At 40.0% G+C, this 16,301-nt stretch overlaps 1 protein-coding gene across 9 annotated transcripts in view; it reads right to left on the bottom strand.

Moving 5' to 3' along the window:
* The window catches only part of ATP8A2 (ATPase phospholipid transporting 8A2), a 325,803-nt gene that overhangs the window by 171,163 nt on the left and 138,339 nt on the right, over positions 1–16,301 (bottom strand). The window lies entirely within an intron of this gene.

Genomic DNA, 16,301 nt, shown 5'->3' with positions numbered 1-16,301 from the left:
GCTTTATTTGCACGTTTAATTTAACGTAGAACTATAAAGTGGTGCCTTCCCCCCCCCCCCCTCACCCTTTAAAGCCAGGAAGGGATGTTGGTAGCAAAAATAATGACAAGAAACTTTTGGATCCCACTGAGACAAAAGAGTTTCTGCTAAATTGATTCCCCACCAACTCCCCCCAACTCCAAAGCCACCCCACCCCCCAAAAAAAACCCATCAAAAAACCCAACAAACAAAAATGAGAAAACAAACCTCATACACCTTCTCCTGGCAAGCAATACTCTTTTTATGTAAAGTCTTACTTAATCACTTTTATGTTTTTTAATTTGGATCCTTTTGTATATATATATATAAAAAAAATTAAACAATTGAATAGCTTTGCACTGGAAGTTTCTGAACACTTGTTTGCAACACGGAGTTCATAAGGCTGACAGCTTTGTCCCAAGCCTCAGAGTTTTTAAAATAGTGCCGTAAAACAACACCCGGCCCCATTTATTCCAGCACAAACCATTTCCTGTCAGCTAAGTGCACAGTGGGACTACTTAGAAAGGTTGCCCCATTGCTACGAGTCACCAGCACACACTGAAACAGCATCCTTTTAGCCCCATGCATTTGAGGGCACCACATCCATGCCCACATGGAAAAGCTCGTTTACTTCTACTGATTACAGTAATTCCTCCCCTTCGGTTTAGAAAGGATGTGATCATGTTAACTCTTGATTTTGATAATCACAACTCCAAAGAAATTCAAGGTCTTGCTACGTGACCTGGTAGCATAAAGCCAAAGAAATGTGCAATTAAAATAGCTAGTGCTGCAAGAGGGGGGAAATAAATAAGTAATTTGCCCCAAGGTCAGTGTTCTACACTCCAAACAACCTCTGCTGCTTGCAGACACCTTGCAGCTGACAGCAGCACCTTCTGCTCATTGCTGCTCACAGTCTGACACACAACACTGCCAGCAGCGCATCTGGGACTGGCTCAGTCCTTTTGTCTCAGTGCTTTACCACCACGTGCTGTAATAAGCTGGTACCTGCTACCAGCCAGCACGAGCTGTCAGACTGTACTCCAGCTAATGGGGCTTTAACTTAGCCTCTACGAACTCCCGAAGTCTCACAAACGGAGACAACTTCCTAAAGGAGGTCTGCTTTTCCCTGGCACTCTCCTTCACTGATAAGCAAAGTGACGTTTATGAACATATTTGACAAGGAACACACAGCTCCAGGCCTCTTGCCTTTAATCCCTGCCACAGATCAATCCATTTGCATTGCCTTCTCCTCATCCACTGCACATATAAACACTTTGTCTTAGCTTTGCAGCAGAAGTGAGACGCACTGGGAAGATTTGGTCATAGAAGCAAGTTCTTTTGGATGCCTGATCTGCTCATCACCTCCTTACCCCTATGGTCTGTTCTCCCTCTAACCTGCCTTTTAGACTACTTGGTATAAGAGCTTGAGCTTGGCAAGTTCATCGGATTTGAATCAAGGCACATGTGAATACTCCTAACTTAGGGTCACAATGGATCCACACATCTTAAACTGTGTAGCACCCTTGAAAAATCCTTTTTTTTTTTTTTCCCCCAAGGACTTGTAGATTTGGATGGACTGGGGGAATGGCAGGAGTTCTATGTGACTTGGATCTTCCTTGCCTAATAACAGTTTTCTCAGGGCGGAAAAATTACAAATACTGGAAATCTAAAAAGCGCAAGTTCTCAACTCTAAAAACACATTTACAGGCAATGTTCTCACATACTGGCAGGGCTCAATCCCATTTAAAAGTCCTCATCAGAAAGCACCCTGAGACACAGCAGAGGCGAAACCTTATCAGCCCAAAATGCAGACCTCAGGAGTGTTGTGTTAGGAATGGAAGTTCTGCCTGCAGTCAGCTGATGGAGTTAGGGCAAGAGCTACTGCAATCAAATCCTCTTTCACAGAACTTACTCTTCTGCTGCCATCAAGCCCAGATGTCACTTCGCTTCAGCATTCCTATCCTCCTACTGCATCCACAGGAGACAGTTTGCATACACGTTTTTGGAACAAGCTGTAAGATGTTTGCTAGGCACAAGAGCAAAGTCAATCAGAGCAGCCAAGATGGTGGGATATGCCTCTCTGGGCTAGAATTCTTCAAAACAGTTCAAGGACAGAGCAACGCAAGAGGGGCTGCACAAAGTGGAAGATTTTAGCATAAGGAAGACGCAGCTTCCGAAAGGCAATGACAATAGATGTGGAAGTTCCTCAGAAAACAGATTGCTGTTCCCTAGGAAAACAAGGCCGCAGAGTTTGTTTTCCATTGTCAGCCTTGACAGTTCAGCTCTGGCAAAGCTTGTGCTGCCACCTGGAACCTCCACAAAATAACTACGTTGCATTATGCATTGTCCAAGTTATCTTTGCAACGAGAAGGAAAAAATACTTGTAATGTCAAGAATCAGGAGAATAAGCAAAACCCACCTATACGCACTAATTCATGAGCACATCCCCATTTCTATGAACAAAGAATCAGTGTTATCACACAAAATTAATCAGTTTCTTAAATGAAAAAGCATTGTCTTTCCTTTTAATATTCCACACTCTATTCAAAACTTAGCCATCCTCAAGTACAACAGCTTGACAGACTGTGATACACTATATTTGAAATAATTTTTTCAACATTACAGTAGGAAATGGGTAGAAAGTGCTGGCACAAAAAAGCGAGAACAAGCCGACACATTACATGACAAGACATGTAGACTTACTTCTAATGTCTCCCCAGCTCAGAAACATGATTTTCACCTGGTGATGTCCCTGTCTTGATCCTCATGGATGCAATCCAATTATCACAGCATAAAGCAAGATTGCATAGAAAAATAAGGTAGATCTACTCCAAAAGTTGCTGAACTGGGAGTGTAAGAAATGCTGGGGAGCGGGACAGAGACTTTAACCTGCAAGGCCTGCAGCAGTACAAATTTGGCAGCACAAGTACCAGAAGAATCAATGAACTAACCAAAGAGCTTACCTTACCCATAGTTTATTAGGACAATATTAGGAAGGGAACAGTAGCTAGCTTACTAAATTTACATAAAAAGAGAAAATTCATTTTACACGTTCTTTCCCTTCCCTGTTTTGACCTTGGCTTGGGATGCCTTTTGTTTGTGTTTTCAAGACTGCTATCCATATTTGCAGCCAGCTGTTACTATACCATAGCACATTCCCCATGCTAAATCCCACAGAGCATTGCTCTGTGAGTTGCAGTGTTTGAAAAGAATCATCTCAGGCAGATGTCAGTTCTCACATTACTCAAAACCCGAAGCTGGCACCAAGCATCCCTCCCCTTGCCGGCTCAGCTCTCTTCCCTCACTGGTGTCTGAGAATGCAAGTGTCAGAGCAAGGGCAAAAGAGACTTTAAATTGCTTTGTGTAAATTGGTCAAATTAGCAAGCAAAATATTTCTGCTGAGGGTTATTTCCCTCAAGGTAACAGAACGTTAACTCTCTAGTAATAATTTAATTCCATCTTGGCCATTGCTTAAACCCAGATGCTGTTTCAGTTTTACTATATTACTCAAATTGCAGTGCTTGGGGGGTTTCTTTCGGTTTTGTCGAGTTTGGATTTGGGGGTAAGGCAGTGGAAGGGAGACTGCAGGACTGTACCTCACATTTCCAATCCACTGCTTTGCACTGTGAACTGCAACTTCCAGATCAAAGAACACAAAACAAAAACCCTGCTAGTCTACCTCACTGCTGCAATTAAGTTCCAGCACGTGCTCTGCAGCTCATCCTGCAGCATTCAGCTGCCCCTCCTGCATATAAACGGGATTCAGTATCTGCCTTCCCAGGGAAGCTGGGCAGACTGTGAATGACGGTATCTCCTCATGGGTACGTGAAGAGCTTTTTCATTATATTAAAAGAAGAAGATGTTTTCACCATCCTCAAGGGACAGGCAAAAGCATGATTGCTTACAGTGAACTATATGAATAACTAAGTAAAATTTTCTATTATGCTCTAGTAACTCAACAAAATATGACAGCCAATTCTAACAACAAGTAATAGTAGGAAGGTACGAATTTCATGTCACATTCTACCTTACTGGTTTACACAGGTTTTCATAACACTGTTATTAATTTGCTATGAATGAGGCTGCAGCCACAGAATGATTCCATTATTGGAATCCACAAAGCAAAATCACGTTGAAGGTTCTCAAATCACTTAAACAATTTCAGGAACTCGGCCAGTCCCAAAACAGAATATGTTTCAACTTACAGTCACTCATGGGAAGAGAAAAATACAAAGTCCTGAAGGTTCGTTTATAAAGAAAGAAATAATAGATCCATTTATTCATTAATTCCTAGACATAACTGAGTGGTAGTTTGGTGAGACCCAGAATACACACAATGCAAGTGATTGCAAGTGATTCTGCCATTAAATGTAATCTAAAGAGTAAGTATTCTCAAATGAGACAATTTATCAGGGCTTATACAACACTGACTACAACAGGGTGCTGAAGAGACCTCAGCATTAAAGCAAGACAAATATTGGATACTTTCACAACAGCAGAGTATTTGCTACGGAGAACAGACAATATGCAACTAAAACACACCTTTATATTACACTACAGTAGAGAAATACATCCCTGAAGTTTTCTACAACAGGAAACAATCAGATCTACAGAAGGAATTTACAAGAAATGGTGCCCACTGGAATTTCCCAAGAGATTCTTCATTAACAGAAAACATACCAAAGGATTTCTACAGAAAACATTTAAATATAAGGAAAAAATTGTTAAGCAATACTTGAAGATGGCTATTACTGTTGAGTGGCTTACATCTCTGCGTTAGCCTTACTCTTTCTGTCATATGACTCATGCTAATACTGTCAAGAAAGCAGTATCAGTCAGTTATATTCAGTTTTCAAATTATATAACAGCTTTTAAATAGATAAAAAGTCTGTTTAAAGTCTGGAAAGCTATTTAAGATGACTAACGTAGCCAGCTGCCCATTACAAATACTGCAGTTATGCTCAATCTCTAATTAATCCATTGTTTCAAGCCTGCACCTTACAAGCATCCCAAAATCAGTTCTCTTGCTTCTAGTGGTTTTATTCAGTGGTTTTGGGTTAATCCTGAAGGCACTCAGTACCATGCTGAATTAGACCTCCAAGTTCTATCATCATCTGAAAGCACACCTGTTTTGTATGCTTATTTTTAAACAAATGTCTGAAATTTTCTTCAATTTTGGTTGCTCTTAAACGCTTATCCAGAGATCCATTATTTCACTGGCTTGGTACTTCAATCCATGGAGTCTCATTATCACAAACTTCATGTTCGCCAGCCATCCCAAAATCTGCACCAAGTCCTCCACTGCACATCCTTCTGAGTTTAGTGAGAAATACTACAAATGCTGATCATAAGTTTGATAGATTCTACAAAAATAAAAAATAGTATGAGAATTTACAAGAATCTCTCGGGCAGTTTAACACTTACCCTCATTCTGATTTTTTTTGTTTGTTTTTTAAACCAAACACTACTTCAGATGAGTAACCTTCTACAATATCTCTATAGACTTGAAGTCAGAGTCAAATCTCATTTCCACATCTGTAAACTCCCTTGAAATGACTCCCAAATTTTAGTACTCTGCTTCTTAGATACTTTTTTTTTTCCTTTTAACCACTTAAAACATTTTACAGAGTTTTCTACTATGATTTGTTACTAACAAGAGCATCACAGGGCCATCACTGCATAAGCTTGATTTAAAATCCTAATCCCACAATGTGTCAAGCATTTAGCATCTAATAGGAGGCATTTAGTGCCTCACAGAATCAGGCTGTAAAGAAGATTTTATTAGTGTTTCAACTCCCATCAATGGCCAAACTTATACCCTAGAAGACACAATTTGGCACCAGGTAGAGAAGGGAGAATGAAGGGGAAAATACTCAAAATTACTGGAGAAAACTAAGGAATGCAAAGGCACCACACGTACCCACCAAACCATTTCTACTTTTTCCTTCCCTGTTCTGTTGACCTGCTTTAAAGTAGGAAAGTGTTTAACTGCTCCATAACGGCCTCAGGTCTCTTGCTAGAACACAGCTAAAGGAGCCTTTTCCCCAACCCATTATCACTGAGTGCTACCCTCACGTCACCCAATGAAAGCAAGTGAGCGGCAGAGCCTCAGATGCTTCTGACACTTTTATTATATTCCAAAGATCACAGAAATTTGAAGCATTTTCAAATAGGACACCAATCCTTCCCCATGCAGCCATTTCTACCTTGAAGCACTGGAGCAAGAAAGCGGTTGCTTACCTGCTCCTCTTACCACACGTGTACCAGTTACACTCAGGGAACCACCGAGCTCAAGGTCCTCCGAAGGCTGGCAGCTGCGCTGCAGGTGGCATCTACAAAGCCATGCCTGGGGTTATGCAACAATAGCTGCACTGATACTGAAGCACAGCTTAGTTCTCTTGATTTCACAGAAAGACTGCCCTATTTCTCCAGTATTTTAAAGCTACTCATGACAAAGACACCTTAACGAGGCAAGGTTTTGTTACAACCTTTCAAATTACTTGGGTAACTCTCATATCAAGTCTCTTGTACAATAGCCTCAGGAAACAACAAGAACTGAAGATTGCTATTGCTCAATTAAGTTTGGAAGACCCAGTTCGGTTGTTAGGTTTAGGCAAGAAGAATCCTGATGAGCAATCTGGTGTTTAATGTGATTGTTCATTACAGTCAATTTCAAGACAGATTTGTTTTTTCTAAAACCAAAATATTTTGTACATAAATATTCTGAAAGATAGTATTTGGAAAAAAAAAATCTGACTGGTTAGCTTGGAGATCCTCAGAAAGTAAAGAAATAAATGCCAGCACAGGGCCGGTGGGAGGGGAATGGATAAATTCTCACCTGTAAAACCACTCGGATGAGTGCTACGTGTGGCAATTCAGTATACATGCCGAGGCTGCCATCCTCAGGGGATCAGAAAGCTACTGCAGCTGGCTTCCAAAGAGATGCTTTATGACCAGAGCTCCATGGAAAAATTAATTCCTCACGGGCTAAGAATCCAAATATTAGGATGCCTTAAACTGCTTTCCATGTCATCTTCCTTAATCATAATTTTTTTTAAACACCAGACCAAAACTAGATTTGCAAGAGAACTTAATCCTTCCAATCACACTGCCGTACAGAACAAAGTTCTCCAGCATGTTTCTTTAGCATGCTGTCTGACAACGCTGTGTGAAACTACTAGCAACAAAATCAGGAGGAGGAAATGGGAACTTCCTAATTTTTAAGGGGATACTTGCAAATTCTTTCTCTTTCAACCACAAATAGTACTAGCAAAATTTTAGTCTATTGGGTTTCCTACATAGGACACAAGAAATCAGACTACTCTGGTCATTCTTACTATCTTGTCATAATTCTGGTTCAGCTCTCTCTAGACTTCACGTTCATCCACCTCCTTGCAAAACAGAACTCTTTACCCCAAATGCACCGTGGTACCAGCTGTGAACAGTCCTTCTAATCTTTTAGCAGCAGACAACTTCATGTCCAATTCCTACATTCACCATCTCTCAAATCATTAGTTTATTTTCCATGCTGGACACTCCACAGAAGTACAAACACCATTAGCAGGGTTCTAGATTATTTGTTTTAAATCAACTTTTAACAGCTTTTCTATTTCAGTGTACAGACAGCTTCCATGCTCCCACTGGTGTAGGGGAGGGAAACCAGACACCACGGACTTGATTTAAAAGTTCTGTTACTGCTACTCTAGTAGCTTTGAAGTTGGTGAAAATTAACATGGAAATAAAGGAAAACCCTTAAATAGATTCCAAGAAAAAGAAAAAAAGATATGTTCATACACATAGCAGTAGATCTGCTGTTCAGGAGTATAAGTTTTCAACTTCCAGATTACAGCATTTGTTAGAGAAATGGTTAGCGAGATCAGGCAAAAAAAAATGACATTTAACCACCAGACTGCTGCCAAATGTCCATCAGGAGCAAATCAGTTTCACTCAAGACAGTCCTGGGTCCAATGATTTTGAAACTTGGTTGAGATTGCAAGCCTAAGAGAAAGGTTGATATAAATTAGTGGTTTTCACCACTATCTGTTGTGATAAGTTTTGAAGCCACTGATGTTCACAACTATCTAATGCACCAAAACAAAAACAGACCTTGATTTAAAACTGGTGGCACACTAGTCCACAAAACCCAGGTAACAGATATGAATGTAAGCACAGAACTGATAACCTATCTACTGGGGACAAAGTATTTATTCACCATCAAGGTTTCCAAAAACATATTGCTGAGCTACAAGGAGTAATCAACAATATAGGAGAAAATGCAGAAATCAAAGTGCAGTTGAGAGCTCAGTAATTTTCATCCATCAAGGTTCATTCAATTAGTCTTTATAACATAGGACACATTTTTGTTACTACTCAATGAGTGCCTTTTTTTTCCCCCCCTTTTTTTTCTTTTTTTTATTTTTAATCTAGGCTGGCAAAGGTTACAGGGGAGACACTGGTTAGCTGGTAAAACTAGGTAAGATTTCTTCTTTCCAGGAACAGTGAACATAAGCAACTAAACGTGGATCTATTACAACCTTAAACACTTTGGATTTTGGTTGTTACATTTTTTTTTGTCTTGTTTTATTTTAAATCAAACTAAATTTTCTTTAAGAGGTTTTCCAATTCAGTTACAGGTACAGACCTGATTCTGTACATATTTTACAAATCTCTTAATGCAACAATATAAGAGTGACAACATTTGGCTACAAATCCACAGTTAACTCCCCAAGTTTTTCTTCTACATTACCGTGAATGCTTCCACAGGGCAAAAAATTTCATTGCACAAGTCAATGAAATTTTATTTTCTCTCACCCATACATGTTGTCAGAAAAAAATACATAAATCTACCATACAACTTACACTTCCATGTTATCCCTGTTGCTTCCTGTGACCGACAGCCAACTCTATCCCATGCCCCCACCTGCGCAAACTGCACCACCACTGCAGGCTTTATACCCTCCACACCCCTCAATGAGTTTCTCTCATCGGTTTGCTTAAAACCTTCTCACTGCAAGCTACATACAGAACTGTATAAGGTTATTCAGAAAATGTTTGTCTGTTCATCATGAAGCAGTTATTTAAGAGTAGCATGATATTTTTCAGTACAACATCAACTCTGGTCTTGCAGGTAGGAGCCACACTAACACCTGCAGGTCTGAAAACAAACTGGGAAAGATTCTAGGATTCTAAGTTTCCTGCTGCAGTCCACTCAGGTAATTTTTCAAAGGAGATACTAATAAATACTCTGGAGATCAATGGTAAGGCAAACTAAAGATGTTAGGACTTAAACAATGAATTTGAAAGGTTTAATAGGAACAAGTCCTCAGCATACTTGAATTATTTGATATTAAGAGTGGAAAGCTTTGAGAAAAATATCTTTAGAGTAATTTTTCAAAAAAGTAATGACAGATGCTAAGACTTCAGCTTCATGTTCGTCTGTCTTGGTATCAACATGAAATCAAGCAAAATACATTAGTGGACTATTTGGAGAAAACTGTTCTGTGTTTTACGTTAGGGAGCTTAAACTTTCCCTTATAATGAACATGACCAATTTAAAAATTGCTAACATTAATAATACATGTAATGCTGAGAAAATCCAATGTCATTTATAAAACAACATGGTCCCCAAGCTTCAATAATACCAAGCATCAGGTACAACAGCATCTAGTAAAATGTTTTTGGCAAGACAGACAAGTGTAGCACTATTAGATCCAGAACCGCTCTGCTCCCTGCGAGCTAATGAAGTTCTGAATAGCATATCTATTGAAAGGGGATCAGGGCCTGTGACTCTACACAGCACAGAGCAGGATGTTATGTGCTTCTTGCCTACGCGGCTAAGTGTGTTGGAAGATAAAAAGACACCAGAGATTGATTATTCACGTGCTTCTCTGGAATACCCCACAGGCACTATACATAGACATCCACTACGCTGACTGCAGGAAAACACAATTGGACGCCCCCTCCATCCTCCCTACAGACAGAATAGGAGAAAAGCTGTTTTATTGACCAACTATTACGTATTTTGAAAGAGAACAGTTTACATAAACACTAAGTAACAATAGTCTGAATCGCAGCTTAGCTCAAGGCATAAACTAGCTCTTCGTTGGAAAACTTTTTAAAAGAGTTTGATCCATGAAGTTTTAAATGCTCTCATTTCTTATGAGTCCTCAGGGATACAGACCCTCAGCATCTCTGCAGAATCAGTCTGCTTTTTAGAGAAGTATGGTCTTATGAACAATAGGCTCTGATTTGCTACAGTATTTATGACCCAATTTTAATTCTTATGCACAGTCTTCAACATGAATAAGAATTCAGCACTAATTACAGTTGCCAAAGCACGTCCCTGAACTAGTACAGCAGAAGCATACATGCAGCCAGGTAAAACATGCTGAACAAACTTCCCCCATGTAAGAAATATGCCAGTTCTTTCTCTCTGCTAAAACGCACATCTTTTCATTTTGTTTTCTTACTGTCTCCTAAGATCTAACCACTCCATACCTCGTAGATGTTTTCTTTCCAAGCTTGCAAAAATTCCCTACTTAGTATTAAATTGTGAATTTAACTGATGAGCTGTTCAGCCTCCTTCTCTAAATCATTAATAAATCTGTGTCTGATACTTATCCTAAAAGCACTGTTCCCTGCCTTGCAGCTCATATTACTGCCACATCTACTATTTTTGCTTAGGTTCTTCAGCAAGTTTCCAGTCCATGTAATATTTAAGCCAAAAAAGATTTTTTCCAAGTTTTATGTGGCAATTCTTCCAAATGGCTTGCTGAAGTACTCACTGCAGACAGTATTGCTCCATGTGCAAAATACTGTAACAGTTTTTAAAAGGGAAGAATATCCATTTTAATTTACACATACGAGTAGTGTATTGGTCACAGCTCTATTGTTTTCAAGATTATTAGAGAGGTACTTTCCAGTTTTAGCAGCGAGATTTTATATATATAAATGAATGTGAAGTTAACATAGAGAACTCTTATTGCTAATATACATGTGCAGAGCCAATTTTCTCGCAGCAGATACTCTGGCGAGCGGATACAAGCAGCCTAACTACAGAAGCCCAGACTTCACACTATGCAGTTTATCCTGTTGAAGAGAAGATGGCTGTTGCTGCTAACTTACTTTCAGCACATAAACTAGTCAGGTATTTAACCAATTCCGCAGCCAAACAGCAGTTTGTCCTTGTTCCTTGAGCCACTGGTGCTGCGTTTCTCTTTCCTATCTGTTATTATCACCAGCCTTGCAAAATTCACTTGCTGATTTTGTAATTTCAATAGCTAATCCATCATTACTATGTTTAAAAATAAAAAGACTCTGTGTTTTCCTTTCTTTTCAGTATAATTGTAAACCAGTGGATTCCTAACTACATTTGCAGAACCACTCCATTGTTTGAAGACATCTTGGAACAAACAAAATGTTAACAGGGCCCCACATGGTGCAAAGCTGGCAGGAACTGCCATTATCACATATTATCCTGATTTTACAGACAGAGTTGAACTACAGAAAGGCTGGGAAACTCAAAACTCCACAGTAAATTGGGAGCACACATCAGGTATTCTGGCTTCCAAAACAAGCATGACAGATGTAAAGCCATTCAATTACTTGGACTGTTCCATGAGAAGTCTTGTAAATGTGCAAGGCAAGAACATGAAAAATTCACGGCCAACTTCCTTCTAGATAAGGCATTTATGCCTCTGTGTCTGTGCTCCTATATCAGACTGCCAACTTCAGCATTGCAACTTTACTTTCACATCATACTTAGATGTCATTTTTTCACTTACAATGGAAGTGACTCTAGGGCATGGGCAGGCTCCACATTTGTAAATTCGTGTTAGAAATGGAAGATGTGTGTCAGCTTGCATTGACTAAGAGCCAACTATATATATGGATCAGAGGCCTACATAAGGTGCTACATTTGTAGAAATAGAGCCTCCATGCTGCTAGCACTTCACATGCAATCCAGCAAGACCTTATAAGCACCAGCAGATATGGTCTGAGATTTCTGATTTCACTGCCAGAGTTTGCCGCACGAAATTCATGCACGCCACTGGCATTACTGCTTGGGTGGCAAAAAAAAAAATGCTCACAGCGTAGGAATTCCTAGCAAACCATACTGCACACCACATCTCCAAGAACTACTTGCCCTCCTACCTTTTCCACTGTCCCCCTTCTCTTTTAAACAGAGGAGACAAAGAATTATAAACAGTTTGTAGGCAAACCCTCGATTCACACTTGGGAATCAAAATGGATCAAGGCATGTAAGAGCTTAACTGAACAAGTTAAACACAGCTAAGAAATTGATCCCTATATGATGCTATCCAAGCTATAATTCAAAGAGATTGAAGGTCAGAAGGCTCATTTCTCTAAAACCACTAAAATATGCAGGAACAGAAGTCCTCTTTTGTTCAGCAGCTTTCCATTCAATAAAATTCCCCATTTTTCTTTTTTTCTTTCCCTAGATTTCTTCCTCTTCCTAATCAGTGCCAGCCACCAATTAGAACTGACAATAGGAGAATGTCTTTTTATGATCTTCAGTCATCACTACATAAAACCGTACTGTACAGCTTTCTGCACTCAGTTCCTTCTTTCTCTCCAAAAGAAAAGTTAAAGCAAGTTTACTGGTATTTTAATCCTTTTCTTGTTCTCAAGCCAAAAAGAAAATTCTTTCCAATTCTCCCATTCTGGATGTAGGTTGAATACTGAGCACGTACACTGGTCTTGTTGGCTGCAGCTACAGCTATGTTGCTGCTGCTGCCACTGCTCCTGCTGTCTACCATCTCATAAAATATTGATTTCTGCAGTACATACTCGGAAAGGAAAAAAATAATCTATTTTCCCTTAGACACAGCAGATTGGCAACAATGTAAGAGATAAGCCTGTAAAGCTGGTGTGCACGACCAGCATCCAAAAATGAAGAGACAAAGTGAATAAGGTGGGAGTGTGTCTGAGGAAGAAGGAAATACAAACTCTGGCGTGCCAGAGGAGTCAGACAAGTTAAGGCAATGATTGTGAAAGATGCAGTTTGTTACATCTTTAAAATTCTCATTAAAGTTGTAAAATAGAATAATATAAGTTGGAAAAGACTTTCAACACCAAGTTCAACCTAACCTGCCCTAATGAGTGTAATCACGTGACACTTAGCACCACATCCAAACATATCTTAATACCTCCAGGGATAGGGACTCCTCCACTGCCTTGGGTTGCCCACTCCAAAGCTTCACCACACTCTCCATGATGAAATTCTTCCTCATGTCCAACCTAAACCTCCTCTGTTTCTTTGTGTCCTGTCACTTCTCACTTGAGAAAGAGAGCTATATTCTATATCAGTGTTTCTACAGAATAGCTAGCAATGGTCTGTATGATTCCATCACACTCACCTGCACAGACAAATTTTGGAATACATACTGAAACAGATTAATAGTTAGAAATACATATGAGGCAATTCATAATCACCCACAAACGAGATGAGAAGACAGTCAAGTGTTTGTATAAAGAGTCTGCACAGTATAAGCACCAGGCACAAGGCTACATGATGCATCCCACCCCACTACAAAAGCGTTCTTGTTCCTTAAAGACAAAACCACACACAAAGCTTGACGAGGAGAGGAATAGTGTCATACATTAACCTAATCAATTTGAAACGGCATAAAACTTAGCAAAACAAATAACCCAACAAGGCTGGGGGAATATCCTTTTCCTCCATGGATTCTCCACTCTCAAAGCTCCCTGCTGTGACTTTAGAATAAATTATATTTTTCAGGAAAGCTCTCCAGGCTCTCTGCAACACCATCCACATTAAGCAAGCCCATGAAAATCTGTACAGCTCCATAGCACATGCTGAAGTGACAGATCTGCCTCCAACACACCATGGAATTAATCCCTGGGGCCTGGGGAAATGCCAAAACAAAGCTGTGTCTTCACACACCAGCTTCATTCAGGTGGCAAGGTACAGAAAATACCGTTGTGCTTTGGCACCTTGGAGGAGGCATAGCTGAAAGGGTGTAACCACTGAAAGAGCAACAACTCCCATTCCTGGTAGTATTTGAGATTCCTCCAGCTCCCTTTAAAGGATGGGTCATATGAAGACAAAGCACTGGCTTCACCCTAAGAGATGCCTTGTTGAGCCAGAGCTCCTGGAATGTTGCCTCTCCTTCCAGCACATTCAGAAGCCACATATCAGGAGCCAGTCTTTGATAATATGCATCAGTTAGTGCGCAAACAGATGCTAAAACAGAGCTCCAAGTCAGCGGAGCATTTTATATACTGCAATAGATCCCAACTGTATCAAAACAATAATAATGAGCTCTCAGGACAAAGGATATGTTATTGGGTCCAGGATACATGTTTTTAAAAATTCCCTAAATGCTTACTCATATGCTAAACCACAAAAGCTCTAAAAAAAAAAAAAATGCTGTTTCCATCTGTTTTCAGGACTCTTACATTTCTGTACGATCCCAACCCTCCCCCTCACAAACTCCTATCTGGAGACAAAAAAGGAAATTAAAATAGAAAAACTAATGCTAAGATGGCACCCTTTAGTCACAGTTCTCTTCCTGGGTATCCTAAGGATCTCCAAAACTTTGCAGCATATAGTACAGTAAGAAGTTATGCTGTGGGCACAGCTTTAACTTTACCTCAAATTTTCTTACTTTTATAATGAAGTGAGACTAAATCTCTTTGATACACGGTTACTTTCTAATGTCATGCTCATTTGTTTATCTCTTGTAATTTGAAGCGTACGTCATACTTCTGTTTTAAACTGAAGATTTGGAGATGGTGGTGAGGGGGATAAATGCATGGCAGTGTGCTTGGTTTCTGCCTAAACTGCTCCTCAGTTATTCAGTTAATGTGAAGTGGGCAGGGACCCCACCAAAAACACCACAGATCAATGTACCAAACACATTTTGTCTACTTCATGTAAAAGATTTGTCTTTTGATTGAACAAAATGAATGAAACATACCAATAATTATATAGATCCTATTTATTAAAAAGGTGAGTAATTGTTTAAGCAGCTCTCCTTTTCTGTTTTAAAATGAAAAGAGGTGTAGTGTTTTTCTGGGGAGGGCTACAACTACCGTGTTATGTTTAAGGGCCACCCAACCATTGACTTGTTTACAAAATATCCTCCACCCTTGCCCTCCACTTCAGTAACACATAGTCTCTGACATGAGTACTTCACACTTTCCAGTCCATTGAGGAAGTCATGCTAAGGAAGTGTTTTAAAAGTCCAAGGAAATATCTGATAAGTGACAACAAACACTGAGGCCTGCGGAGCATAGCATCACAGAATCACTTGAGTTGGAAGTTTAAAGGCCATCTAATCCAACTCCCTGCAATGAACAGGGTCTCCTACAGCTCGACCAGGTGCTCGGTGCCTGGTCCAGCCTGATCTCAAATGTTTCCAGGGATGGCGTGTCCACCACCTCTCTGGGCAACCTGTGCCAGTGCGTACACAGCAAGGCCAGTTCGTCCCCTGCGTGAGACAGGAATTGAGCAGTCTCTTATCAGCATGGAATAGCTATCAAGAATCCACAGCACTAATGATTCGCAAGCAACGACTGGTTCAGTATTAGCAACTGTGCAGAACAAGGCAGAGAGATTATTAAGCTCTTCAACGCACGTGGGTTCTCTCTGCTGAGGGCCCCCTCAGCAAGCCCAGGACTCTCAGCAGTAGCTTCCGCATCCACAGGCCCACTGGGATATGGCCTGGTTCCACTGTCCCAGCCCAAATACTATCTCCATATCTTGCTGATCTACACATTAATCACAGCATTTAAAAAAAAACTTTAAAATGAAGTAGTCACAGGGAGAAAAACAGATCCGTAGCTTATCTTCCACACCTTGCAGATACTCGTATATATAGAGTCGTTATATGTCATGTTCATATAAACCAGAGAATCCTGTTTAGTCAGCTGTTTTAAAAATAGCCATGCAGTATTTCCTCTCTAAACATGAAGATACTGAGATTTTCAAGCTACAACTAAGTTCAAAATGTAAGACAGCTTTTTACAGGAAGAAGAAAAACTCCAAGTTTCTGAGAACTGTCTTAAAGTGACCAGCTGAGCTTTTCACCAAAACAGCAAATGGTTTTCAGAATAGCTATGCAGTAGTTTAGTACCATACCTTTGACCTACCACAGTGCATAAAAAATCTTAGTAGGAGACAAAGGACAGCAAGTCACCAGGTAGCATTCCAAGTCTGTCTTTAGAGGCAGATACCTCTGAAGGGGATAACAGCCGATGGAGGACAGGCAATAGGGCAGTCTCCAAGAACAGCTGTT

Source organism: Numida meleagris, chromosome 1 (assembly GCF_002078875.1).
Source record: "Numida meleagris isolate 19003 breed g44 Domestic line chromosome 1, NumMel1.0, whole genome shotgun sequence".
Lineage (NCBI taxonomy): Eukaryota > Metazoa > Chordata > Aves > Galliformes > Numididae > Numida > Numida meleagris.
This window is presented reverse-complemented; position numbering and strand designations above follow the sequence as displayed.